At 46.1% G+C, this 27,750-nt stretch overlaps 1 protein-coding gene and 1 pseudogene across 5 annotated transcripts in view; both read left to right on the forward strand.

The window, feature by feature from the left end:
- The window catches only part of Tlcd4 (TLC domain containing 4), a 66,253-nt gene that overhangs the window by 16,051 nt on the left and 22,452 nt on the right, over positions 1 to 27,750 (forward strand). Inside the window, exon 1 of one of the 5 annotated variants that reach the window (XM_048456656.3) lies at positions 2,217 to 2,368. The exons of 2 other annotated variants lie outside the window; for them this stretch is intronic. The gene's annotated coding sequence lies outside the window, so the exon portion shown is untranslated. Of the gene's footprint in view, positions 1 to 2,216; positions 2,422 to 2,474; positions 2,841 to 27,750 lie in introns of those variants that run through there. 2 more of the 5 variants (XM_048456657.3, XM_085677775.2) reach the window with 2 other exon arrangements.
- Positions 19,793 to 20,227, forward strand: LOC148119364 (large ribosomal subunit protein eL33 pseudogene; annotated as a pseudogene).

Raw genomic sequence — 27,750 nt, forward strand, 5'->3', positions numbered from 1 at the left:
CCCTGAGCCATATTCCCAGCTCCAGCCAAAACTTTCTGGTCATTTGGACTCCATCTCTCTAATAGTCAGAGGAGAACTGAGGCAGATTTTGGACAACTTTTCCTGAACTACCTTGTTATTCTAAAAGCAGTCATTTCTAGCCACAGTTTTACAATCAGCTCTACTTAGAAGTATAAGAATTTTTTGGGGGAAACTAATTCATCAGGAAAATTTACATCATTTAAGGGAATTTATATATACATATATGTATATATATTCTTTTTAAGAGTAGATGATAAATACTTTTACTTCTCTTGAGCCATTTTTATGATCAAAAAGTATAAGATGTGCAACTTAGTCTTGAGGCAACACATTAAAAATGTTGAAGGACTTCCTATAGTAAACAGATTTTTTATTGTTTATATTGAGCTATACATTTTTCTCAATTCCCCTCCTTTCCTCCCCTCCCCTCCCCCACCCTCTCCCATGACCCCCCACCCTCCCAATTTACTCAGAAAATCTTGTGTTTTTCACCTTTCTATGTAGATTCATGTTAAACGCAGAATGTTGAGGAAGTTTCATTAAGAGTAACTAGAATTTAAAGGAGAATAAAGGAAATGAACTGATAAATTAAATTGCATAAAATTTCAGAAAATATACAGTTGATATTCTCTCCTAAAGTCACTGTTTTAATTAATTTGAAGGTTTTGGCATTCAAGCTGGGAGTATATTGCAGTGGATCTTGTATGGATTAGACGCTAGCCTGGGCTACCTGAGACTCTGTCTCAGGGGAGAGAGGGAGAAAAATAAGTTTTGAGATCCAACTAGTATTTTCTGAACTCTTTTCAGATCTCAGTCTTTGTCCTTAATATAGTCACGGTGTCTGTGTAACCTCAATGCATTCTTGCAGTTTGGTGATGCATTTATAGAGGCCTATGATGGAATAGTGGGACATTGAGTATAGTGTATCCCTGTGGGTTGGCTTGGCTTGCTTGGTTATTACTGTTGGAGTCAAAGCATTATAGATGTCAAAGGTAATGATGGTGCAGTTATCAGGGCAGAACAGAGCAACTGACAACCAGCAGTGGTAAGCTAGGGGAGGGACCTGGGGATGACGGAGCCCTGAGATAGCACTGTGAAATTTGCCCTATCTGGACCGACCCTACAGATAGCTGCCTGGAACCATCATGAGCCCACGGAGTTATGAGATATAGCTACGTGAACACACAAAGCAGCTATGGAGCAAAGCAAAACAGTCCAGGGCTACGCAGGCTGTGAAGTATCTGTGATGAAACAGGTGTGGCCACAGCACAGCTGGCCTGGAATGCTCTGAGAGCCTTGGGCAGAACGTGGCGAATATCTTGCGTGGTCTTCCTGGCTGCGTTTCTGACCCTGTAGAGGTTTCCCTCTGTGGTTCTGCCAAGACCTGGGGCTTTCAGAAATGACTGAATTTCTGTTCCATTTATGTAGATGAAGAAATTGAGCTTTGGTGAGGCCAATTAGCTGAAAACAGCCCCACGAAAAAGAATTCTAGGATCTAATAAATAGGATTTCGGTTCTATTACTTTCCTGTTGCATATGAATACAAATGTGGTGTGAGAGTATTGTGCATGTTCTGTCGCTGTGTGGGTACATATTAGGTCACATATGTAAGCTCTACTGGTAGGTCTTCCTCACAAACTGCCCTATGTCATTAGTGGCAGCATTTCCAAATGATTCTATTTATTTAGAATTTACTTCTTTCCAAAAAAAAAAAGAGGGACTTGTGACTACTTTTTGCAAATTATGCAGCTTATATGTACGTCTTCATTATTATTTTTTCTAGGCAGTACTGTCTGGTTGATACAGCAGGTCAGAAAGCTCCGTTTATGAACTTGGCAACTTGGGATACTCAGCCTGTATAAAAAAATGTCCAGTTTTACTTAAACATCCTGACTGCAGAGGGGTCCCGGCTGTAAGTGGATTGCTATTGTATCCATTTTTGTGACAAGGGACTCGAATCCAGGGCCTTGGGCATGCTAGGCAGGCACTACACTCTTTAGACTGCTTGCGGTCCTTCAAGGGTGTTCTCCAGGGGTTTGGGAAGAGACTGCTCAGAGACAACACGCCTCTTCCACACACATGCCTCCTACCCACTTTGGCACGCACCTGCAGCCTCAAACCAGAACGGGGCGGGGCTCGACTTTGGCCGTGTCAGACGTGGCAGAAAAAAAAAAAATCAGCAATTGCCCTTTCATCCCCTTCCCGATAAGCAAACCATGCCGACCATTTACCCAGTATTTGGGCATATAAAGCAGAATTCATCATTGGGAAAGGTTTTTGGTTACGTGGCGAGCCGGGGCGCTGACCGCCGCGGAGGCGGACTCAAATACTTCTCCCCACTTGTGAGGTCTGTGACTTGCTAGGAAAGCGAACCGCACACTCACTGCACCCGGGCCGAGGGTGAGCTCTCGGGATCCCATCGCAGCCCCACAGTCGCAACTCTCGGCTCCGAGCCCCCGCCACATTTAAGTTCCAGCGCGGGGAGGGGGGCCCCACGCGCGGCCTCCGGGCCCCGCCCACTCTGGCCTGGGGTCGGAGCCGAGGCGAGCGCAAGCCGAGTCCGAGCGGCCGCGGCCCCTTTAAGGAGCCGCTCTGCGGTAACCCGAGCCCGCAGTCCGGGCGGGCGCGGCGGCAGCGGCGGCGCGAGCCTCGGCGACTGCTCCTCCAGGCGTCCCCGGCTCCCGCGAGCATCTCGCGCGTGGCTCCGGCCGGCGCAGTCCTCCGGCCCGGCCGGATGACCAGGCGCCTGTGAGCCCCGCTGCGCTCTCCCGGCTCCGCGCAGCCGCCGCCCGCGCGACTCATCCCGGGACCCGGCACAGGTGACGCCGTTTGGACGGGATCCGGGAGGAGGGCGGCCTCGCCCAGCGCTGCTTTCGGGCACGGCGCCGCGTCGCACCGGCCTAGCGCGGCCGAGCTCGGGCGCCCGAGGCGGGTGGGAGCGCGCGGGAGGCTTCCGCAGGTGTGCGGCGGCGCAGCATCCTTCCTGTCACCGGCCCCGCGCCGCTTGCCTTGGAGCAGATGGTGTCCCCGGCCCGCGGCCCCCGCGCCGCGCCGAGATCCATTCGGCTCTGCCGGGCTGCTCGGTCCGGTCCTGGCTTTCCTACTTGGCTAGTGGTGCCTAAGGGGTCTGAGCCCACAACGGGTGGGTGCAACCTCTGGGCCTGCAGGGGACGCTTTCTTGCAAAAGATCAGTTCACCGTCGGACGCATCAAGTGGCATCCCCCATCCTCCCCAGTCTCTTTCTAAAACAAGTAGCTCTTATTTACCCCCGCGACTCTCAAGGGGATGGGGAGGGTCCCATTTTTAGCCACCCTGAGTGCTGAAGTCTAGTGGAGGGGGAATTGGTTTCTTTTTCCGGCCATATAACCCCTGGCAAGTTGTTTGAGTGCCTTCGTTTACCCTGTCAGGAAATGAAGTCTAATGCCAGTATTTATTTCCCCACCTTTCCAAGGTGTTACGGAAGCCTGTGAAAAAGTAGTTTTGAGTTGTTAAAGTTCACATAAGGGTCACTTGCTGGCCTGTGGAATTTTGTTTTTAATTGCATTTGCGAGTCAATGGGAACGGATATGTAAATTACAAAATATTAAAAGTGATCTTTGATGGTTAAATTAATTTTTAAACATCAGTTTGGAGGCTGTGTGGATGGTGGGAATTAGTGTGTAAAGTAGACACAAGTCTGTCATTTTATTTAGGAAAGCCTTTACATAGTCAAGAAGTTGAAAAAAGAAAGGATCTTGGATGGGGATGTTTTAAAGTGAAATGCCTGTCTGAACATGTGGTGCCGGATGGAGCATTGTCTTAACCTTTGTCAGTAGCTCCTAAGTCAATAAATTCAGGAGTACCACTTCCCTATTTTAAGTGATCTATCAGATTCAAGATCTTTTCTCTTTTATTTTCCTTAAATTGTGTGGCCAAAACTAAATTAGAAATGCGTACCTACAATGTCAATCTTGAAAGGCTAGCTTGCTGGAGTTTCCCCTCTCCTATGCCCAGAGAATTTATTCTGAAGGGGCTTTTTCTCCTTCTGAATCCCACCCAGCAACTCCTCCTCTTTTACCACGCTGCCTCTGTCCAGTGTTTGACTCTTTACTGTGTCATCTTGCCTGCGTTTTATCTGTCTGGGCATCCTGTCTGGGCTGGATGCCTTTGACCCAGTTGCTTAGTCATTATTATTAGCTTTGTGTCTCTGTTCCTTCCAAGTAAAAGCCTTCATCACTTGGGGAAAAGAATTATGGGTCTCACCACTAAAGTCCTGGATTCACTTGGAAGGGCTGAGGGCAGATGGTTGTCAGAGGGTTGAAACATCCGTCACTACAGAAGGCGGTCCTTTGCTAAGGGTTTTCTGAATAGACCCACAGAGTAAAGAAGCAGAGTTTCCCTGTCCTGTGTCTTCTGAAATCTCCACTGGAGAGAGTCCATTGACTTACCAACAGAGGCCCTGGGAGCCCTGAGTTCTCAGAGGTCCCACTGAGTGCTCAGCTAGGTAAGAGCACTCCGTTCCAAGGAGTGGGAAGGCGGAAGTAGTTCTGTTGGCAGGAATGGCCACCTACCTGGACTGACATAACTAATGGGGCAAAAGAGCCTGAATTTCTAAAGGGACGTGGGAGGCGCCGGAGTGCCAAGAGGGAGTGGAGTAGGCTTGAGGTTGCGCTGTCGTTCTTTGAGGATTTATTGCCCCTCACCATCAAGGGCTGCAGCTTTATAGCCATCAGACCTGTCCACTCCCCTCCCTCGGTGCTCCAGAAGAGACCTGGCATGTCTGCATTCTTCTCAAAGCCTGGCATTTATTAGAGGACACCACACAGTTTAGTTCATAAGAACCCCTTCAGACCTCAAATCGCCCTCCACTGCTTCCAAGTTAATATTGTCTGCTCACAGATGAAAGAGGCATTTGTGCTTTACTATGGTGTGGGAGGTTAAGAAGCCTGGGCTTCTTCACTGAGATATGGAAAACTGCCGTTCTCTTGAGGACGGTAGTGGACCAATTAGAGTAGTGGGCATATGTACAAGGGAGGGCAGCCTGGAGGGTAAAGTCAGGAGAGTTATGTTGGATAGCTAGTGCCGTCGTCTTTGAGCAAGGAAGGTGTCCCACCAAGTGCAGTTTCCTGGTGCTTTCCCTACTTCCGCTTGCCCCGTGAGGGGAAATGAGAGAGCAGTATGGAGCCAGAGTAACCATGTGTTCGTCCTTGCGATGGCAAACAGACTTGAAGTGGGTGGTTGGGACAGCTGTATTCACCTGACACTGGCCACGGTACTATTTGTGTGAACACTTCACGTCAGGAAAGCTAGGTGATTTTTATAAGGAAGCCTGAGGTACTTTGGCGGTGTTTCTCTTTAAAGGATGAAAGGCGTCTCACTGAGAAGCAGAGCCCTGCGGCTCTGAGGCCTGCTGCTCCTTGGAAGGCCTTGGATGTGCAGCCAGTGGATCCCTGACCTGAGAAGCTAGGATAAAGCAGAAATAGAAAAGGGGATTCTTTGTTCGGATAATACAGGTGTATTTAGGAAGAAGTACACAGGAGAAGGCAACAGTGTTTGAGATACTTCGGCCATGTTATGAGAATGAACGATGGCAGATACCCGAAGACAGCACTGCTTGGAGGAGTGCGTGGGATAAGGTGAAGAGCAAGGCCCCAAAAGTGCTGGATAGACAGCGTAAAGGAAGACTGGAAACTTGGAATCTTGGGTAAATAACACAAGCATTTGGACTGCCCGGGACAGGAACAACTGGAGAACCGCCATAAACAGGCTGCCCATGCGTGCTGAAGCATTGCTGGGGCATAAATGATGACAGGAGGGTAAATCCTGTGGGCACATAAGGATCTTGTAAAGCCGTGTGTGAGGCCAGTGTTTTTGAAAACAGGCCCTGGAGAAGATAGCTGCACTTCTGATCAGAGCTTGAATCACGTGGGAGAAAGAAGCTGTTAAACAATGGGACCAATGTCCCAGGCCTGTTTGAAGCTGCGTTCCAAACTTTTGGGGCTAGGACGTCAGAAGGTACAGTTTTACTCTGAGACCCAGAACATGACTAAGCAGATGAGACGTTTCTCGTCTTACTCTGTTTCTAGCCTGCATTTCAGGGAGCCCCTCACCTCCAGTCCTCTATTTGTTTAAACAATGGAAAACCAGGTTTATCGGGGGTCAGCGTGGGGTGGGGGTGGAGATGCTGGAGGAGCTGTGTGGATCTGTCAGTGGGGACAGAAGGGAGTGTGGGAACTCATCTGGTCTGTGAGGGATACAAGACTCATATAGATAAAAAGGCAGCTGGACAGGGTGGATGTAGACAGGGACTTGTCTTCTGCTTGTTCCCTTTCACCACAAAGCTAAGCCATTGCTCTCTCTTTTTTTTTTTTTTTTTTTTTTTTTTTTTGGTTTCTAGAGACAGGGTTTCTCTGTAGCTTTGGAGCCTGTCCTAGAACTCATTCTGTAGACCAGCCTGGCCTTGAACTCACAGAGATCCACCTGCCTCTGCCTCCCAAGGGCTGGGATTAAAGGTGTGAGCCACCACCACCCGGCAAGCCATTGCTCTTGAAGGGGTAGATGGAAGACAGACATGTGGAAAAGAAGTTGCATTTGGATTTCAAAGCAGATTTCTCTGGGCCAGTAGCTTTCTCTCTGTAGGGTAAGTGGGGGACCAATGCCAAGAACAAGTAGCTGATGGATGTAGGTCAGGTCCACTTCTGTGGACCGCCTAGTGGAGCACAGGGGCTTGGATGTGGGAAGGATGAGTAGGAGGCTCCTACTTCCTGGCTTTGAGGAGTTCAGGGAGTGTGTTGTGCTTCTAAGCCTCACTTGCCCACTGAACTCAGTAAGAAGTTGGCTGCTCGCCTCACCAAGAATTGGAACAGTATTCTCATTCTCTTTTATTACCCAGCCAGGCGATCAAGACTTCCTCAGAGGTCTATCTAGTTCATGATCCATGGTCAAATTCAGGCTTCTGCCCTAACCAGTGTCAGGCAGCTAGTTCTGCTGTGTGCCCTGGAGTTGGCTAAGAGCTGAAACTGTTCTTTGGGTCTTGATTTCCTTTTTCATAACAGTTAACATCTGACTCCCAACACCTAACCCCTGAACACTTCTGCCAGATGGTCAAACAAAACCTACCGAAACGAAGTACACCGGCATCAGTGTCCACCCTAGCCTGTTGCTTGGTGACGGCTTGCTTTTGTCAATTGACTTTCGACCTAGTGGGGCTCTCCCTTTGGGACCATCTGGATTCCTTATGTGCCTTTTCTTACCGCAGGTGATGCTTTTAGGTGTTTGACGTCACCCCTTTTTATCTGCCTGGCATTTGTCCAAGGCTTTCAATTCTGGTTTCACTACTATTATCTCTCACATCCCCCAGCTTTGGGTATCTGTCCAGCAACTCTTGTGAGCCCAATTTTTGATTCTGTATTCTAGAAACAACTGTACGCTAATGAGGTGTCTGTCTTGGTTCTCATTTAACTTTCAGTTTGAAGTGGGAATAAAGAGAAACTATTTTGGTCAAGTTCATTTTACTTCATTTTCTCCATTGACTCCATCGAGAGATATATTTGGGGGCTGGGAAGGAACACAGAAGGGGGAGACAGCCCTGTAAGCCTCTCCATGTAGCCCCCAGCCCTACAAAGGAAAAGAAAAGGAAAACGCATATGACAGTATTGAGAATGCCTTCCAATATGGTTTCAGTTTACTTACTGGAATGGCAGCAAAAAGGAATTTTAATTGATGAATTTTTAATTTTTTAAATGAAATCTAAAAGTGCCCTAGATAGAGTGTTGCATTTTAGGGACACAGTTTTTAAAACTAGTCTTGGCTTGATTAACATGCTTGTCCTAATACATGTAAAAATATTGGGACCTATGAATTTAATCAAATTTTGTAATCTGTTAATGCTTTCTAAAAATTTACTTTGGGCGGTGGTGGTATATGCCTTTAATCCCAGCACTTGGGCAGCAGAGACAGGTGGAACTCTGTGAGTTCAAAGTCAGCCTGTTCTATAAAGTGGGTTCCAGGACAGGCTCCAAAGCTGCAGAGAAACCCTGTCTCGAAAAACTACTACTACTACTACTAATAATAATAATCATAATTTATTTTATGCGCACTGGTGTGAGGGTATCAGATCCTCTAGAACTGGAGTTACAGTTGTGAGCTACCATGTGAGTGCTGGGAATTGAACCCAGGTCCTCTGGAAGAACAGCCAGTGCTCTTAACTGGTGAGTCATCTCTCCAGCCCCCTGTTAATACTTTTTAAAAGATTCATAAAAATTACAGCTTTGCTTAGATTAAGCAATACCCTTTGTCTTTTTTTATTTGTTGTGTATGTATGTGTAGGTGTGTGTGTGTAAGCCAGGAATCCACATCCGTGTCTTTCCCAATCACTCTCTACCTTGCTTGTTTGTTTGTTTAAAACAGGATCTCACTCTGTATCCTTGGCTGTCCTGAAACTCACTATGTAGATAGATCAAGATAGCCTCAAACTCATGGAGATCCACCTATTCCTGCAGACTGAGATTAAAGGTATGACTTTTAATCACGGCCCCCTGGCTCTTTCCACCTTGGTTTTAAAGACAACATTACCCTAAGAAACTGGAGCTCAGTGTTGGCCAGAGTAGCTGGCCAGAAACTCTGTAGCCCTGGCTCCTCCTGCCTCTGCAGGTGGGAGCCACCACACAGTGGGAGGCTGGAGATCCTAACTCACTCTGGTCCTCGCGACTGCACAGTAAGCCCTTCCTTTACCAGCTGAGCAGACTCTCCAGGTTTATTCCTCATGTTCTTGAAAGCCAGTGTGTTACCAGAAAGATTTCTTACATGTTTTATAGAAAAATGAAATGCTGTAGGGCAAGATAAAGGTTGGGCTGGGAGGCCAGAAGGGAAGGCCGATCCCTGAAGCAAAGACAATATTTTGGCAACTCCAAGATTCACATCTTAGAAACAAACCCTGAGACACTGTGGATTTGGAGGGCTTGATCATAGCCTCTATGGCCTACAATAACCAGTGTTTTCCCAACCATTTGTGGTAGATTCTTGTTAAGTACTTAGGAGTCTGAGGCAAGAGGATTCCACGTTTGAAGCAACTTGGCAGCTTAGGAAGACCGGTGTCTCAGAATAAAAGTGGGTGAGGAGGAAAGCAGCTGTGACACACGCCTATAACCATAGCACTTGGAAAGCCGAGGCAGGAAATTAGGATTCAAGAGCAGCCTCTGCTGCAGGAGGAGTTGGAGTCAGTGTGTGCTATGTGCGACCCTGTCGTAAATAAATAAATAGATTGATTGGTAAACAAATAGATGGATTGGGATGTAGCTCAGTGGTGTAAGCTTCCCTAGCATACATCAGAGTCCTAGGTTCAGTCACAGCATTGGAGCTGGGAGGAGAAGAAGGGATTTGGGACAACTTGAATACACACACACACACACACACACACACACTATAGCAACATAAATTGAATTTAGGGGGGAAACAAAACATAAAAGCACTGAAGTGTGAGGAAGCCCGCCTTATATTCTTTGAAGGCCTTTTCTCGTCTTGCTGCAAGCTCTGGTTTATAATACTCCAGTAGCCAAAAAGAATTGATCTGTAACTCAGTTCAGGATACTGGGCAAAGAGACCAGAGAACCCTGACTGTTCCTGGTTCTGAGGATCCAGAGACTTTCTGGACAGCTAGGCTAGCTAATCACTGAGCTTCAGTTGGAGTGGGCAGTGCTGTCTTTGAGAACAAGGTGGGGAGTGGTTTAGGAAGACCCTGGATGTGGATGTGGACTCCTGGCTTCCATACACACGTTCACACCTTTGTGATGCCACCTACCCCTGTACCTACACAAGATGCATTTCTCCTCCGAATTTTTAATCAAGGCAACACCACACCTGTAGGGGCTGTGTTCAAACCAACCGTTTGTGCTTCATACAGTAAAACTATGTGGCTTGGCTTTCTGAGGCCATTTCAGATCAAGTTCTTTGGTGCTAGCCAAAAGGGCACTCCGTAAAAGGTCAGTCGGGTGAGGTGTAAGTTCACGGGCTTAACCCAGAAATAGCTTTAACAGGACCTAAAGGGACACATGACCAAAATAAACAGCAATGTGATAGTCTTCCTGGACAGTTTCTCCACAAGGCAGTACACAGTATGTGATTTGACTATATTAGCCTGACTCTAGTTCATAAAGCTGACTCCTCAGAAGTATGGGGGTCTGAGCTTCTGGAACTGCAGCTGGGAGGCTGACTCCTCAGAAGTATGGGGGTCTGAGCTTCTGGAGCTGCAGCCACCAAATCCTGGTCTCAGTAACAGCTTCCTAGCACAGATCTCTGTAGCCTAGGCAGGGCCCATCTGTGAGCCGCCTCTTCAGCCTCTCAGGTGGCTTGAATTACAGGCCGGCATCATTCAGCCAGGCTTTCGGTTCAGAACAGTCCTTCACATGGCGGCGGGGGCCACGCTAACTTCCTTTTGCACGATTCCCCGTGTCTCAGGAATTCAACCGTGAGATTTGTAGTTAAACTTGAGGCCATGAAACTGAAAACCGCTGTTAACAACACAGCTGCTTTGCCCTGCACGTTAACTCACTAGATTATGAAGTGGTTAAAACAAACAAACAAGCCACATCGGTGGGGTGTGGTGGCACACACCTTTACTCTCGCAGGCTGACCTCTATAGATCCAAGATCAGCCTTGTCTCAGCCAGTTCTCAGCAGGAAAGAACAAGACAAGAACTAAAACCACGTCATTTTGCTTGACGACCAGTCTGGTTCCACACTGGAGGCTGAATCAGGTTGGTAAATATCAACTTCATTGGCTAATAGTGCAGCTAGAGCTGGTATTAGGGGAAGGCAATCTCAGAGGAAGAGATGAGAAAATCTGTGCTCAGTACTTTGGGCAGTTTTAAGTGGCCCTTAGGTAGCAGAATGAAAGGCTACCTAAGATGGGTATGATCCTTGGCTGTCTTGTTTCGTTTTTTTAAGAATTTTATTTTTCCTCAGATAGTCCTGTTTCTAGGACTAGGGGGATGGAGCAGAGGAAAAGAGAAGGTACTGGGGGTGAATGTGAGCAAAGTCCCATGAAATGCCTGCATGGAGATGTCAAAATGAAGCCCACAGTGCGGCATGCTGATTAAAATGGGGTTACCATTTATTTATATGTTTATAAATTGTAGATTCCATACTCGATAAAATATATAATATTTGCAATATTTGTCACTTTTCCCACTTATCCTCCTCTTTTGTTTCCCTCCCGAAATGACTTCTTTTCCTCCGAGTAGTCTCCCCCCTCCCCTGTAATGTAATGTCATGTGCATTAAAACAAAACAAACAAACAAACAAACAAACAAAAGCAAACTAGATTCCACACGGAGAGAAAACACGCAAGGTTTGTCTTTCTGCATCTGGCTGATTTCAAACAGTCCTGGGTTTGGAGCCCCACCCGTTTCCCGCAAATGGCAATTTTGTTCTTTTTGTGGCTTCCTAGAGCTCTACCGTTTGTTTTTCACGTGCCCTTGATGGACAACACCTCAGTTGATTCCGTCCCTGTTGGCTGTTGTGACTGGTGCTGCAGTCGTCCTGGACAGGCAGGTTATCTCTCCAGCCTGCTGATTTCCTTTGGGCGTGTCCGCAGGAGTGATAGGGCTGGGTCAGGTGGTAGTTCTATTCTTGGGCATTTAAGGGACCTTCATTTTGATTCTTTTAGTGGCCTTGCTGATTGACAATCCATCCCTCCACCCCACCCCACCCCAGTCAGCAGTGAGTTCTTGACTCCCACATCACCCCTGTCCTCACTACCTTTTGGTGTTTGTTTACTTGATGATAAGTTAATGACTGGGCTGAGATGGGACTCTCCTTAAGAGTTTTGATTTGCATTTCCTTGGTGACCAGATGTTTCTCCTGTGTATTTACTGGCCAGTTTGTCCATCTTTTGAGAATTGTCCTGTTCATTTGCACATTTATAGATTAGATTTCTTGGTGTTTGATTTTTTTTTTTGAGTTCTTTATATATTCCATTGAATCCCCCTTTGGAATATAGCTAACAGAGATGTACTTCCATTCTACGGGCTGTCTCTTTGTGCTACTGTTTTCTGTGCTGAGAAGTCTTCTTATCTAAACTATCAAATTCAGTTCTGACCGCAAGGTAGATAAGTTTCAGGGCTTTTAGGCCAAGGAGAAAAAGAAGGACTTAGGTACTTAGGGATTTAGATACAGAAGGCCAGCTGGATGATTTGGGTCTACCAGAGAAGTAGGTGTGGCGTTAAAGAAAGGATTTCTAGCATAAAGCATTGTTATATATTTTGTTTTTTTTAAGATGAGGTCTCGCTCAGTATCCTTGACTGGCCTGGAACACATTGTGTAGACCAGGCTGGCCTCTGCATCCCCATTGCTGGGAATAAAGGCATGTGACACTGTGCTCAGCCAAGTTCTATTTTATTTTGTTTTGAAAGAGGCTTTCTGATAGCCACTTGTTGGCCTTGGACTGTGTAGCCAAGGATGACCTTGCATTCCTGATCCTCCTGCCTCCACCTTCCAATCTTTCTTGGTTTACAGGCACATACCACCACACAGGGATCACCATTCTTGGTGAGTCTTAAAACAATGTTTTCTTATTTCTTGAGAAATGGCGGGGGAGAGGGATGGCTAGGCAGTTCCTCTGCGGGGTACAGACTCAGGAAGTGTGTGCATTAATTTCAGGGTCACGGGGCTGGGAGATTCCAGATGACCTGCTCATGTGGTTAGTCATTAGTTTTAAGGGTTGGCTGCCAACTGCCATCTTCAGCCTCAGTTTCCTCCTCAGGGTCTCATGGCCAGCACAACAATCGGAGCACGCAGGCAGGTGGTTGCTATGGGAGCTGCGTCTGCTCTCTGGCCACCATGTTCTCCCTTCTGCTGCAGCCCCGATGGGTGAAGGTAGAGGCAGGCTCTGTCTTTGGTTGAGAGTGATAGTGTCACATTATAAAGTGATCGATGGCTATTAAAAGATTTACCACACATAGCTGTGTGTATTGTGTACTCTAATAGGTACAGCTAAGGCATTCTCTCACTTAAACTATACAGTCGCCTGCAGTGTAGGCTTTCTTATACCTGTTAAATAGAATTTGTAGGTTAAGAGGATGTCTTCTTCTCCTTTTCCTTTTTAGAGACAGGGTTTTTCTAGTAGGTAGTTCTGACAGTCCTGGAACTCACAGAGATCCACCTGGGATTAAAGGTGTGCACCACCATGCCTGGCTTTGCCAGGCTATATTGTTTTTAACCAAGGCCACTAATAAGAACCCCGACTGACTGCCATACATGAAAACTCACATCCCTGAAAACACACCCAAACCTGTGCACACAATAGAATGTGATACACGTGTTTAAAAGAAGAATTGGGTCTGGGATTTGATTCTAGTTCTCCAGCTAAATGGAATAAGTCTTCTCAGTCCATTGAGGGGCTCTTCAGCTTCTCTGACCCCACTGAATACTTTCCTGTGGGGAACAGAAGGAAAAAGAAGGTGGAAGGTGGGCAGCTGAGTCTTGCCTCAGCCACCCCTGCACGCCAAGGATTTCCCTGTGGCCAGTGGACTGTTGATTTGGAGGTGAGAAGAACCTGCAACTCTTTGGGTTCTGACTTCCCGGGAAGTCTGGCAGGTGTCCCAGTTCTGCTCCCCACCCCCAGCTTAAAAATAGAACTGTTGCGGGGAGGGTAGTGTGTGTTGTCCAGTCTTCCCTTGATTTCACAGTGTTGGCAGAGTGCCAGAAGATGTTCTAAGCCAAGCAGCTCCTGCTGGGATCTCTCTCCAGGAAGGGATGGGCAGTGATTTGAAAATAAGCATATCAGAAGCTGGGAAGAAAAAGATGAGGAGTCTTCCTGTTGATGCCTTGCCACTTGGTCCCTCAGTGTCAGGACCCTGACAGCGCAGACGCTAAGACTCGGGTCTAGCATGGAATTGGAAATGTTAATTTTATTAATGACAAACTCTCAAATGGGACCAGCTTCAAAAACCCATCCTTTTGATTTGCGCCAGCTACCGCAGCAGTTTGTGGTGCGACGTCCCAACTACTGTGGCCTACTAGTTCCAGACATTTTGGTTTCTCCTAAATTCAGTGCCTGTAATTGGGAACTCAGAAGTTTAAAGAACAAAAGCTTTTTTATAAAAAGTTGTACGTGGGGTGAGATGAGAGGAGGCAACATTTATCACGTAAGTCACATGTATGCTGCCCATACTCTGCGCCCGTGGGCCCTAGAAACTCAGCTGATTTCCTATGAGCAGGTGAACTCAGTGGCAGTTGGGAGTGAGAAGCAGTGGGTTAGAGGGAGAACTGGGGAAGGGTCTTTGTCTGTGGGGGCCTCCGGCAGCCACATTGCTTGTTAGGCATTGTTGCAAGCAAAATGAAAGTCCGGGAATATATGCCAACTGCAAAGAATAAAAAGCAGGAAAGAAGAAGGTTGATGTACAACACTTGAATTATACTAGATTCCATTTATTTTTAAGATAAAAGCTAAAACATGAATCATGGAAAGGCATGGAGGATGGAAAGTTCAAGGCCAACCTGGGCAACTTAGTGAGAGCTTTTCTCAAATCAAAAGTCCAAGGAGGGCTGGAGCTCAGTGCTGGCCTAGCATGCAAAGAACGCTCTAGTTCAGTCTGGAGTGCTGAAAACAAGCAAAGCAAAACAGAACAAAACAACGAACACCCCATCTACAACAACACAACACCCCAAACTAATACATATAAATATCCTCAAAGCAGTTGAGGAAACTATGAACACAGATTGTTAAAATCCAATCAATAACCCTGTAATGGAAAGGAAACCTCGTCAGAGGGAGCAGGGATTCTCAGGGAGAAGCTAAGGAGATGGGGACCCCACACTTGCTGTGTCAGACCTCGTTGGCGTGGACCAATGGGCTCCATGAGAAGAATCTTTGTCAGAAACCTTTTCCTTCAAAATAAACTACGGCAAGGAAGACCTCCAGATGGCTCATCCCTGAAATCTTAGCACTTGGAAGCAGAGGCAGGAGGATTTCAGGGAATTCAGACTTTGCCTGGGGTCGCTCCTGAGCTGCAGAGTCACTGCCGGTCTCTTCCCACAAGAAGGAAAAAGACCAGCAGTGGCCACAGGAGCTCCGCACTGAGCAGAGAGCGACAAAGATCCTAGATCACCTAAAAAAACAGTAGCGGAGACAAGATTATGTCAGATAAAGCGAAATCTTTGGTTAAAGAGATTTTCAGTAGAGATAGCGGTGGTCAAGGTGCGGCAGCCACCGCTGTGTAGATTCTCTCTTTGGGTGATCCATACAGAGCCTCAGTTAGGGAATATATTTTACTTCCTTCCTGTCCTGGCCTCCTGTGCTTGTAATTACTACATAGAATTGTGAGGTAAAGAAAAGCCAGGTTAGAAATGTACAAATATATATCATATATGTATATGATATGATGATATGAGTGTGTATACATATATGACATATCATATATATATGAGATATGTTATGCTTTGTTATCATCCAAACAAATGTTAAGTATCAGCTGCCAGGGTCTGTAGCAGGCAGAATTGAAGTTTGTCTTTAACTTGAATTCTGTTACATGCTGCTAGGGACAGAAAGGTTGGAACATTGTTACCAGACTTAGGGGTCATAGCCCTACTCCAACATTCCAGGTTTGGCTACCCATCCTCAGTAAGCCAATTAAAGGAGTCAAAGTAATAACGGGAAGCAGGAGAAGATCTGTTCAGTGTGACCACATTGGGAAGAGGGACAGAGAGGTCCAGTGAGCTCCCCAGTCCATCTCCAGGAGTTCCTGACAGGAGGGTGGGGCTTAACCAGCAAGAGGTGGGCACGGAGAGCAGTCTCCCAAGGCGTGGTCTCTTGCTCTCCAGGGTCTCCTCAGAGTCTTCCCTGGAAGGTCGGCTCCCCAAAGGGTCATCTGACAAATTTTGACCCTCTTCCTCTCCTGAATGCCCCCAGGCCGTCCTCCATTTCCTGTCAGCAGGAAAAGTGTACTAAATTTCTTGGGTTCTTTCCTTAAACAGTCTGATTAGCCAGAGAGTCCCTGTCTCTTTAGAACACATTCATTCCTGACAGGCAGGTGGGTTATAGGATTGTTCTTCGAACTCACCTGCACACCACGAAATACACACACACACACACACACACACACACACACACACACACACAGAGCAGTTAGAGGATCTTTATGGGTTGCCTGCTATTGGTATGCCCTGCAGACTATAACAGTCACGTTCATGATCGTTCGTGAGCTTGGTGCTCAGAAAAGAAAAAGGAGACATTTGATGAACTTGTAATTCTTCTAACTTTTTCATATGCCCATCAGGTCATAATTTAAAAGTAACAAAGTAAGGAGTTAAGAGGAACCCCGTAGCTGTTCAGAGCACTGATTGCTTTATTCCTAGCACCTACATGTTGGCTCACAACTTTTCTAAACTCTACTTCCAAGGGCTTGAATGTCCTCTTCTCATCTCCTTGGGCACTAGGCGTGCACTTGATGCACAGACTATTGGCAAAACATTTATTAAACATAAAATAATAACGGTCTAGGGCTGGTGGCATACATCAGTAATCCTAGTTACTTGGGAGACCGAAGCCAGAATATATAGAATGAGTTTAAAGCCAGCAAGAGCAACTTAGCGAGACTCTGTCCTTGTTAGGGATGTAGCTCAGTGGTAGAGCAGTTGTTCTGCATATATGAGAATCAATCTCAAATACCCCATAAAAGTTAAAAATTAAAGAAAATAAGCCTGTAGCCACAGTTAGCTGATGTTTGTGTGCAGTTGCCCAAATGCTTGCCAGTTTCTACAGGCCTGAAAAGTGTGGTGTGTCAGCTGTTCTTTGCCCAGACGTTGTAAAACTTGTGAGAAATCGTAGGGATGTTTTGTTTATGTTTTAACAAAGTTTGCTTGAAGGTCAGAGCCCAGAGCTAAGCCTTTAGAGGCCAGGTAGTGGTGGCACACACCTTTAGTCCCAGGACTCTGGAAGGCAGGCAGAGGGGTCTCTCTGTTAGTTCACGGCCACCCGGGGCTACACTAGGTCGAACCTGTCTCAAAGAAATGGAGCTCACACAAAGGTGATCCCAGCATTTGGGATCCCACGCCTTTAATCCCAGCACTAGGGAGGTGAAGACAGGAGTGATAGGACTGGGCGGAGAGAGGAATATAAGGCGGGAGGAGACAAGAGCAGTGCATCCTCATGTGGAGAGAGGAATATAAGGCGGGAGGAGACAAGAGCAGTGCATCCTCAGTGCAGACTGAGGATGCCCCTGCAGTCTGAAGATGGGGTCTGAGGACGCAGTCTGAGGAGACAGTCTGAGACAGGATCGTCCCTTCGGTCTGAGCATTGGTAGAGGTAAAAGGTCTCCCTAGTGGCTGGCTGCATGGCTTCTCTGATCTTTCAGCTTTCATCCCCTAATATCCGACTCCGGGTTTTATTAAGAACAGTGAGAATTCTTGCTGCCATCAATTATGGACATTTTATCAGCATTTAGACAGATCCTACAATGAGCCAGGAACCCCTACTCAGCTTTTAGTAGGTTTCTAGTTGGTTTGTTGGTCCGGGTAAGTAGCTCATCTTTTGCTCATTTACATGTTCATTTACAAATGACTTACAGTTTGCAGATTAAGAGATTAAGTCCTTCAATGTTAGGCCCTTGAGAATGGTAACTAACTCTCCATTATTAGTCAGACGGTTGATAAGACTTTAAAAACATAGTGCAGATTGTTGTATGTATATGTGAAATTTTTGAATCATACTGTATGTTGGATGGAAGAAATTAAAGGTAGAAAATATAGCAGTATTAATTCATCTGTATTGGCGCTCTGCCTTTGGGCACATTTAGATGTGAGGTTTTTTCAAAGTCAACATACATTTACGCTGTACCAGCTGGGCTGTCAATTTAGAAAATATGTGGTAATTGATTAAGTACTCGCAGGACAGAGATCACTTATCAGAATAGGAATGTCTTCCAGCATGAATGAGAAGAGCTCATGAGCCTCCCAACCCTTGATGAAGAGCTATTGACAGTTGGTGGCTGCTGGGGAGGGAAGAGTTAGTTTTCTTTAGGGTGTGTGGTTTTTGGAAGGACGTTGGTAGGTTGATCAGAATGTGGGCTGCTCAGTTGAGCTCTGTGGGTTATTAAAAAAAGGGCTTTAAGTTGGGAGAAAGCTGCACACACTCTTATATATGGAGAGGTCTAGGAATGGATGGGGCAGGGAGACGGTGAATATGAGAGAAATGTGTATGAGCATGAAATTCTCAAAGACTAAATAAGAATATATTAAACAATAAAAGGATCAAAAAGAGTATGAATGTCTGTGAACATTATTAACAGACATTGAGCGCATGCCATCTGCTTCTGGCCGCCCTTACGTTAGAGGTAGTGAGGGAAGCATGGTCAGCCTTGCATCCTTACGGTACACACATTTGTTTGAGTTGCAGCTATAAAGGACTATTGGAAATTTCAGAGAAGCCTTCCATGGGTAAGTGAGGGTTGTCTGTTGGTTGATGAGCCGCAGAGTTAAACTGGGAGTGTGGGAGCAGAGTTGGGAGTTGGGGGATAGGGTGTGCAGAGGCCTTCTGGAGGGAGGAAGGGAACCCTGCACAAGGTCACATGGCTAGAGAGGCAGCAAGTGAGGGCAGGTGCCTGCTGAGCCTGGGGAAGGCAGAGCCTACCTTGGAGAGCATTGGGAAATAAGGGTTTTGATGAAGGCTTAGAGGTGATATAATTGGAGATACTCTCACAAAAGAGTCCCCTGAACCCTCCAGACCTTCACAGTAAGGAGAGCAGGGTGGACGCGTGCCAGAAAAGTGGTGAGGTAGCTACAGAAAAAATAGATCTTTTTGAAAGCTATTGAAGGAGTAAGATCCATAGGCCTTCATGGTAGATGGGGTTTGCTAGCAGAGTGGAAGATGCTGGAAGCAGTGGACGCTGAGGTGACTCTTTGAGCTGGTTTGAGATGGCTTCAAGGCCCTGTGCAGTAAGGACGAGAAGCAGTCAGCTCCATGTACCTCAGGAATCAGATTAGAGGAAAGGAACCTAGGGAGTCCATGCTGACCACCAGCAATGGCTAGTGTCAGGGATGAGGACAGGGATGAGGCTGTGAGGGTTGAAAGTGAGGTGGGAAATGGTGGCAAATGTAAGGAAGCCTTTCTAGAACTTTGTAAGGGGGTGGGTCGAGCAAGAGAATGCAAGCAGGGACGTGGAAGCCAGAAGCAAGCTGAGGAAAGGCAGCTGTGCTGGTTGTGTCTCACTGCTGTGTAAATACCCGGCACCAGCAGCTCAGGGGAATAGAGTTTACTCTGGCCCACAGCCATCCTGATGGAAAAGGCCTGGTGGCAGAAGCGTGAAGTACCTGGTTGCACTGCAACCCTAGTCAGGAAGCAGGAGAAAGGGAAGATGTGCCCTGTGGTATGGAGAGGAGGGGGTTTAAAGTTGTAGACCAGGCAAGCAAAGATAATGTGTTAGCTTGGCCTGATTAAAGAGACACCCTAGAAAAGGTGCCCCAAGGGCAAGAGCTGCACCTTTTGAAGGCTCCATCTGGGGCAAATCCAAACTAATTTGCAAAGAGATGAAGCCAGTGCTCAGCTCACTTTCTCCATTTATTTAGTAAGTGGCGTAGTCCACATTTAAGGTGGCTCTTCCCAAATTTAAGGTGGCTCTTCCCACATTTAAGGTGGTTCTTCCCACATTTATTAACCCTGTCTACAAATTTCCTCAGATGCGCTTAGAGGATTATCTCCAAGGTGATTCTAGATCCTGTCAAGTTGACAATATTAACTCACAGAATCAAGAAGAGGCGATGGATCTGTTGGTATTTGTTTTTACTGGAGATCTGAACGTTTGAAAACGCTAATATAGCTCTTTCGGCCATCTTGGCGCCTGTGGAGGCCTGCTGGGAACAGGACTTCTAGAAGACACTATGTCTGGAAGGCTGTGGTGCAAGGCCACGTTTGCTGGCTATAAGCGAGGTCTCCGGAACCAGAGAGAGCACACGGCTCTTCTTAAAATTGAAGGCGTTTATGCCCGAGATGAAACTGAATTCTATTTGGACAAGAGATGCGCTTACGTGTATAAAGCAAAAAACAACACAGTGACACCTGGAGGCAAACCAAACAAAACCAGAGTGATCTGGGGGAAAGTCACTCGGGCCCATGGGAACAGTGGCATGGTCCGTGCCAAATTCCGAAGCAACCTTCCTGCAAAGGCCATTGGACACAGAATCTGTGTGATGCTGTACCCATCCTGGATTTAATGAAAAGTAAATAAATAAAAGTAGATTTGTGCTCTTGTAAAAAAAAAAAAAGAAAGAAAACGCTAATATAGGGGCCAACCTGACCACTATAGGCTGATAAAGGTGCCTGCTACCAAGCCTGAGGACCTCCCAGAATTAGTCTCAGGACCTGCAGGGGGGAAGGAGGGAAGTGATTTCCCTGCAAGATGTCCTCTGACCTCTACTCATGTGTGGCATGTGTGTGCCTACATATATTTACATATGTACACACAATGAATTAATTAAAATATAATAAGAAAGAAAAGCTAAGGTAGCCAGTTGAGGGGAGGAAATAAAGGATAGCGGGGATCAGAGGGTTCCCAAGGAGGCCTGAAGGGATGGCTCTAAAGAACTCTGGTCAAAGAGGCAGCTTCAGGCAGGCAGGCAGGCAGGGCAGCTGACACGAGTGTTCTGTACGGTTGGCAACAGGATACTGATTTCCGTAGCTTGGGTTCTGTTTTTGATTTTTCTGTAGGAGACTGGGGTTATCTGCTGTAAGGGGAGTGGATAGTTAGAGAGGCTTGGAAATTTCACTGTGAAACATGAGATTAGCAGGCCAAGGCAGTGTGTTCATGTGCAGGGCAGAGAAGGGGACTGTTTGGGCCTTAGATCATTTCATGCTCGCCGGTTTCTGTCCCCTCTGGTATATGATTGCTGTATTCATCGCTTTTCTCTGCAGTGATAAAACACCATGACTAAGGCAACTTATTACAGCTTATTGTTCCGGAGGGTACAGTCCACTCTGATGGGGCATAGTAGCAGCAGGCGTTGGGCATGGCGGTTGGAGCAGGTACCAGAGCTCACATCTGAACCACAACTGTGAAGCAGAGAGTGAACTACAGAACTCTAGGGACACACTTCCTCCAGCAAGGCCACACCTCCTAAACCTCACTAACAGAGCCACCGAGTGGGGATCGAGTGTTCAGATAGCTGAGACTGTGGGGAACTTTTCTTATTCAGGCCACCACAGTGGCCTTCAACCGTGCTGTCTGTCATTTGGGATGCATTGCTGAGTAGATAACTGGGCGGATCCCGAGTTTGGACTTTGCCAGCTACTGACAACAGAAGAGAGTTGGAAGGTATTAATAAGGTTATTGCTGAAATGATGGGCTCCTAAGTGTGTCCATTGTCCAGTGTACAGCCACTAGGAAATCAGAAGCTTATTTAAAGCACTGAGGTATTGTTGTGTGTTTGTGTGTGTGTGTGTGTGGTGATTCTTTGGTTTGTAACTCAGTTCTGTGGTTCTCAGTTATGAACTTTGTAGATGACAACATCAGAATGTGTCAGAATGTCAAAAGTTTGGACATGCCCACAGATGATTAAAGACAGACGTTAATAAAGGTAAGAAGGCTGTTGGGATAAAGGAAAGGTGGGACAGCCGAGGATGTGGAAGTGTGATTTAGAACCATCCCGAAGGAAAGGAAGCTGCAGTGAGCAAAGAAGATACTTTAACACAATTTAGGAGGCATGCCATGATGGTAAAGGATGGTGAAGTCCGGAGTCTGTGCGTGGTTGAGCTGGCACAAAAGTGCTATTCCAGGTGAACTTCAGGATGGTGGTCAAAGGTGCCGGGCCATCTAGATGGACAGGAAGTCACCCAAGATGATGACAGGCTTAAGGACATCAGTGGGTTGGGGCCAGTGGCTCTGAGTAGCAGGAAGTACTTAGGAGGTAAGAAGATGGTACAAGTGAGAAGCGGGTGGGTGGCTTGATTCACTGGTAAAACCAAAAGGAATGTTGGTGTTTTAAAGGGTAGGGGATGGGGAATAAGGCTTGAAGGAGAGAGGGTGAGCAAAGGAGGTTCTCGAACCACATCTCAGAGTTAAGTGTGAGACTAGACTACACTAAGTGTTATAGGAGAATAGGATGCCCTCAGGGGCTTGGAAGAGATACCAAGGATATGGTGCTGGATTCTGGGTATGGATTAGCAGTTCCAGGGAACCCCGTGGATGGGCTGGGTCTGGTGGCTGGAAGGAACTGTGGGAGCACGGTAAAGACACTGTGCAGTGTGGTGCCACTGGCATTTCTAGTGATAAAAACAGGGATGAGTTCAGGGCCAGGTGTGGTTGGCAGAAGTTTTAATCTCTCTTGGCTGGAGTGACGCCAGTCCCTTGGATTTCCTTTTCCGTAGACGGATGGACAGCGGTGGGAACAGGGGCTACTGAGTGGGACCCATGGCTCTTAGCCCCCTAAGGAACATAATTCTCCCATGAGAGCCATGTAAGGTTTGCTGTTATGCCCAGCATGAGATGAGGAAATTGAGATTTGGTCAAGACAAATTCAGTAGTTGGTCAAGGTTACACAGCTACTAACAAATGTGCCAGGATAACAGGCATATATCAGTCACCATGCCTGGTTTAATTGGTGATCGGTTTAGAAGGCATGGCTTTATCATGCTAGGCAAGGCCTTTAACCTTCTGAGCTACACGCCCAGTTCTTCTCAAGTCCTCTTTGAGAAATCTCCTTCCAAAGCCCATTAACTCTTGACAGTGTGGTATATTTCTAAAAACTACTGTGTTATTTACACAATTGTAATAGTTCTTTACTATGTAATTTATTCTGAGTAAAAGGATGCACATACTTCGATGGAAAGGTTTATCTTTCCTGGCCTGATTATGTCAGAGGTTTGTTTCCTTGTGCATGATTTATTTATTATACTGTTATCTCTCATTGACTTGTGCCACTTGAAATATTAAGGCTCTCTCTCTTTCTCCATTCCGATTTCTGAAGTGTACCTTACTGCATTTTTCCTTTGTTATTGAGAGTCATCATGTCAGCTGGGAGAGAAATCCAGTTCTCTGTATGGCCCAGTGTATACACCATGTTCACTGTTGCGTGTTCCATGTAGATTAAGTCATTAGCAGATAGTTGTTTGCCAAAATGTACTTACTGAAATGACATGAAGGAGAATGCCTTCTACACCAGTAGGAGCTAGCTCTCAATTCCACTTCTGTTTCTAGATCAACATGCAGCTTCTAAGTTTTAGCTAGCTCAGGATTCGCCAAGTTTTGCTAGCCAGTCACATTGTTTTCAAGTTAGCCATAAATCTAGCCTGAGAAGGGTTTGGAACTTTGCTGGAATCAAGTTGCCCTTCATTGTCAACCTCCAGTCCCTTAGGAGTTGCCATTTTGCCCCTCATGGCAGTGACAGCATCAGGGGTGGCTGAGCTGATGGAGGTTGGGAGATGGGGAGTGGGGTATGTGATAGTGCTGTCCACCGAGCTGTGTAGCCACGGAGGAAGGGCTGCTTTAGGCTTAGTTCATCTTGGGCTAGATGGGGCAAGGGACCTATGTGATCCCATATGGAGCCACCCCCCCCACCCCTGTGCAGTAAGGAATACTGGAGCTACATGGAAGGAGAGCTGCCTTAGGAGTGAGGAATTCCTAACCAGGCAGACTCCAGTGTGCAGAGAGGAGCTCCAGGGTAGAAGGAGGCAGTGAACAATGTCAAGTTAAGAGAGTTCATGCTGGGTAGCCTTCATTTTCTTGTGAAATGGGAAGAAATACGTCTGTTAGAAGACAGGCACAACTGGACATTTGCTGGCTTCTGTATCTGGAATAAATGTGGGAAGCAGGGAAGGGAGCTAGCTAGGGATGGAAAAGGAATGCTAAGCATGAGTGAGACATTGTTCTCTGCTTCCTTCTGCCCTGTTGCTCTTAAAGACAAACACACAGTCCTATCCCATGCCCCTTTAAGGGTGTTTACCACCGAATGTCATGGCATTGCTTCCTACGGGCATGCCTGCTGGGAACAGCATCGGTGGTTCAGACATAATCCCCCAGAAGTCTCTGCACTTACAAGGGAATGATGAACTGAAGGAAAGGAGAGTTGGAGGTTCTGCCGCAAAACATCCTGTTGGTATTTCAATTAAAGAGGAAGTATTGGGCCGGGAGGATGGCTCTCGCCTGGTAAAGTGCTTACCAGACAAACATGAGGACCTAAGTTTGGTTCTCAGAACCCATGGTTAAAGAGAGAAATAAAAAGTCAGTTCTGGTAGTCAAGAGACAGGCAGACTCATGAAGCTTACTGGCTAGCTAGTGTAGCTTACTTGGGCTAACTCCCGGCCATTGAGAGAGCATGTCTCAAAAAACAAAACAAAACAAAAAACAAACAAAACCAGGGAAGATGGTCCTAAGGAATGATACCCAAAAGTTGTCTTCTGGCCTCAGCACACCTACCTGCCTGCACACATAGATACACAGAGAGAATGTCGTCTTTCTTTACTAGCCTCTCTTTTGTTCAAGTCTTTGAATACTATATTAGCTGTCTCTTCACTATGCACTATCTCTGCTAGGAATTATTACCTAGTGAGCAAGGAGCATCCCATAGCACCCTGAACTTTGGGATTTTTAATAGATATCCTTGCCTCCCTACTGGTGCACAAACCTCTCCCATTTAGCATTCCGAACCCCAACAGCACGCCTGGTATGTAGCTGACAAGTGACAAACGTAGGAGGCATTGTTGGTTCTGAAGTGAAGCCATAACCGGCTCTTTCTGCTGTTTTCCGGGCCATGCATCCCAAACTGAGAGCGAGTGTCCTGCAGGAGGAGGGAGGAGGGCTTTCATAGTGGGGGAGAGGTCTAGGCTTGCTTCTGATCTAAGACACAACTCTTAAAAGTTGGCTGTCTTGCAGGCAGAGGACCAGCAAGCATCGTCATACTCAGCAAGATGGTGGAAGTTTCTTTAAGTGTCCACAATTCCTGTGAATCCAGACAGCTAATTATATGGTAGAATTCATTTCTTAACAATCTTGTTCATTTCTCCTATCTGTTTTCAGTTGCTTTTTCTAGGCCGGCTCCCACTAGGCTGGCTTCCCAGCTTTCTACCAGCTGCGGGCCACATGTAGAGGTGCGTGAATGAAGCTTGATGCTTCTGCGCTCTGTGCTCGCCTGTGCTTAGTGATTGCCAAGTCCTCGAAGGGCCTTTATCTAGGCTAATATTAGCCATCATTTGCTCTGTCTGTTTTTGCCTCTCTGCTGTCTGATTTAGACACCCGAAGTGAACAAACAAACAGGTGCAATTGATTCTACCAAGAGGTCTTAGTTTTCCTGGGGAGGGGGACGGTGCATTTGTAATCATCTCTAGGTGAGTCCTCGATTTGGCATGACTGATCAAGCAAGCAGCTGCTTATTAAGAAGCAGAGCCGAGAGTAGAACAATTTAATTAGCTTCTGTTTGTTGAGCCTTTAATAGAAGTCACAGCTTGAATATATGGTGTTCTTTGTTTAGTGACGAATGAAACTTTTTTTGGCAAAGAAATCTTCTCATCATATAACCCAAGGAAACAGAAAACAAGTCTGTTGAAAATATAAACCACTGGGGGTTGGAGAGATAACTCATCAGCTAAAACCCTTACTATCCTTGCAGAGGACCTGGGTTCTAATCTCAGCACCCACATGACAACTCACAGCTATCCATAGCTCCAGTTCCAGGAGATCCACTGCCTTCTTCTGGCTTCTGCACCAGGCATGCACTGGATGTGCATACATGCAGGCAAAATACCAATACACATAAAATAGTAAGCCTTTTAAAAATATATAACATATTCATCCACATATATCCAAATATATAACAAATGATCCACAAAATCGAAGACTTGGGGGAAATAGTGTATTTTTAAAGATTATATTTGTTTTGTGTGTGTGTGTGTGTGTGTGTGCGCGCGTGCGTGCGTGCGTGCATGCATGTGTGCATCAAGGTATGCCTGTAAAGGTCATAGGACAACTTGGGAATCGGTTCTCTCCTTACAGCCTGTGGATCCCAGGCTTGGAACTTGCTTGTCAGATTTTGTGCAGGTACCTTTACCTACTGAGTCACCTTTATTTAGTGTATCAGTTAAGGAACAGTTCACAGGCCTGGTAATGCATGGCAAGTTTTATGATACCTTTTAGTAAACATTTAAGAAGTGCTCGTGTATACATTGTATTTTAACAAAAGTCTGCCAGCAGCCCATACTCCAGGGCCCGCATCCCAAGCCTTCAGGCAAATCACCCTCACAACTGAGCTGAGGGCAATGGTCTTCAGCCTCCCTAATGCTGCGACCCTTTAATACAGTCCCTCATGTTGTGGTGACCCCAACCATAAAATTATTCTGTTGCTGCTTCCTAACTGTGATTTTCTACTGTTATGAATTGTAATGTAAACATCGGATATTGAGGATCTCGCCTGTGCAGTCCCTGACCCGCAGCTGAGAACCGCTGGCTTAGACTCTCAGTACCTTCTGCTCATTGATTCCATTCTCTTTAATTAGCCATCTACCTGGCTGCCAGCGCTGTGTTTGCTTTACCCTTTGAGAAGCGCTTTTCCTTATGTTCCACACAATTAAGTTATTAACACATTCAGTTGACGTATAAAGTTTGCATTTATGTATTATTTGGTTACTAGTAAGCCTAAGCTAAAAGGCCACAAACTAATTTTTTTAATGTCAAGTACACATTGAAATAAAAGAGATATAAAAAGCAAATGAGCAGTAAAGTTAATGGAGTCTTACAGAGAAGAATTGCAATGTCAATAATTTTACCAAGCATATACCATAGAGAGAGGCAGTGACAGAGGGTGGGGGCCGTAATTCATTCCAGACATACGAATTCTGTCAGAAGGAGCCCCGTGGGAGTCGGATTCAAATTATGATGTCCTGGTTGGCAGAGGATGAAGTGGGGCTATTGCTAGCTCAGGCAATGACTTGGCTTTTCTCTGGTGAATTGACTTTAGTAAGTGTCTTTATTTCTTCAAATTAGGAGCTTGAAAATATATATTGATTCATTTTCCTCCCCTCTGAGGACCAGCCCCGTCGAAGGCAGAAACACTCTACTGCTGGATATTCACACATGCTCTAGCGCTTTTTGGCCTGGATGTACCTAAGACACCCCCCCCACACACACACACCCCTGCCAGGACAGGGTCTCAAGAAAATACATGGCTATATGTCCCTGGCTGTCCTGAAGCTTACTATATAGACCAGACTGACCTGGGAATCACTGATATCCACCTGCTTCTGCCTCCTGAATGCTGGGATTGAATACCAGTGCCACTATGCCTGGCCTTAAGACTTTTTTTTTTAGGGACCAAAAATAAAAGTTGAGCCCAGCAGCACAGAAAACATACTTGAAGTGTGTGTGTGTGTGTGTGTGTGTGTGTGTGTGTATGCAAATTGCTATTCTTTTCACTAACTGTCCTTACAACCCAAAGCTCCTTTTTTTTTTAAAGTAAAACAAAACAGTTTTTGTGTAAATGAGATTTAAAAAAAAATGGAAGCTTTTTGGTCTATGGAAAAATGTTAATATTACCAGTGACTTAATATTCACAGTGATGTGATTTTGTTTTGTTTTTCCTTTATTTATTTGATTTTTAGCTGAGCAGTGGTAACACACACCTTTAATCCCAGCACTCTGGAGGCAGAGACAGGTGAATCTCTGTGGGTTCAAGGCCAGCCTGGTCTACAGAGCAAGTTCTAGGATGGTTCAATACTATAGAGAAACCCTGTCTTGAAAAGACGGAAAAAAAAAATCTGGTTTTTAATTGTGCATAT

Source organism: Myodes glareolus, chromosome 17 (genome assembly GCF_982192425.1).
Source record: "Myodes glareolus chromosome 17, mMyoGla1.1, whole genome shotgun sequence".
Lineage (NCBI taxonomy): Eukaryota > Metazoa > Chordata > Mammalia > Rodentia > Cricetidae > Myodes > Myodes glareolus.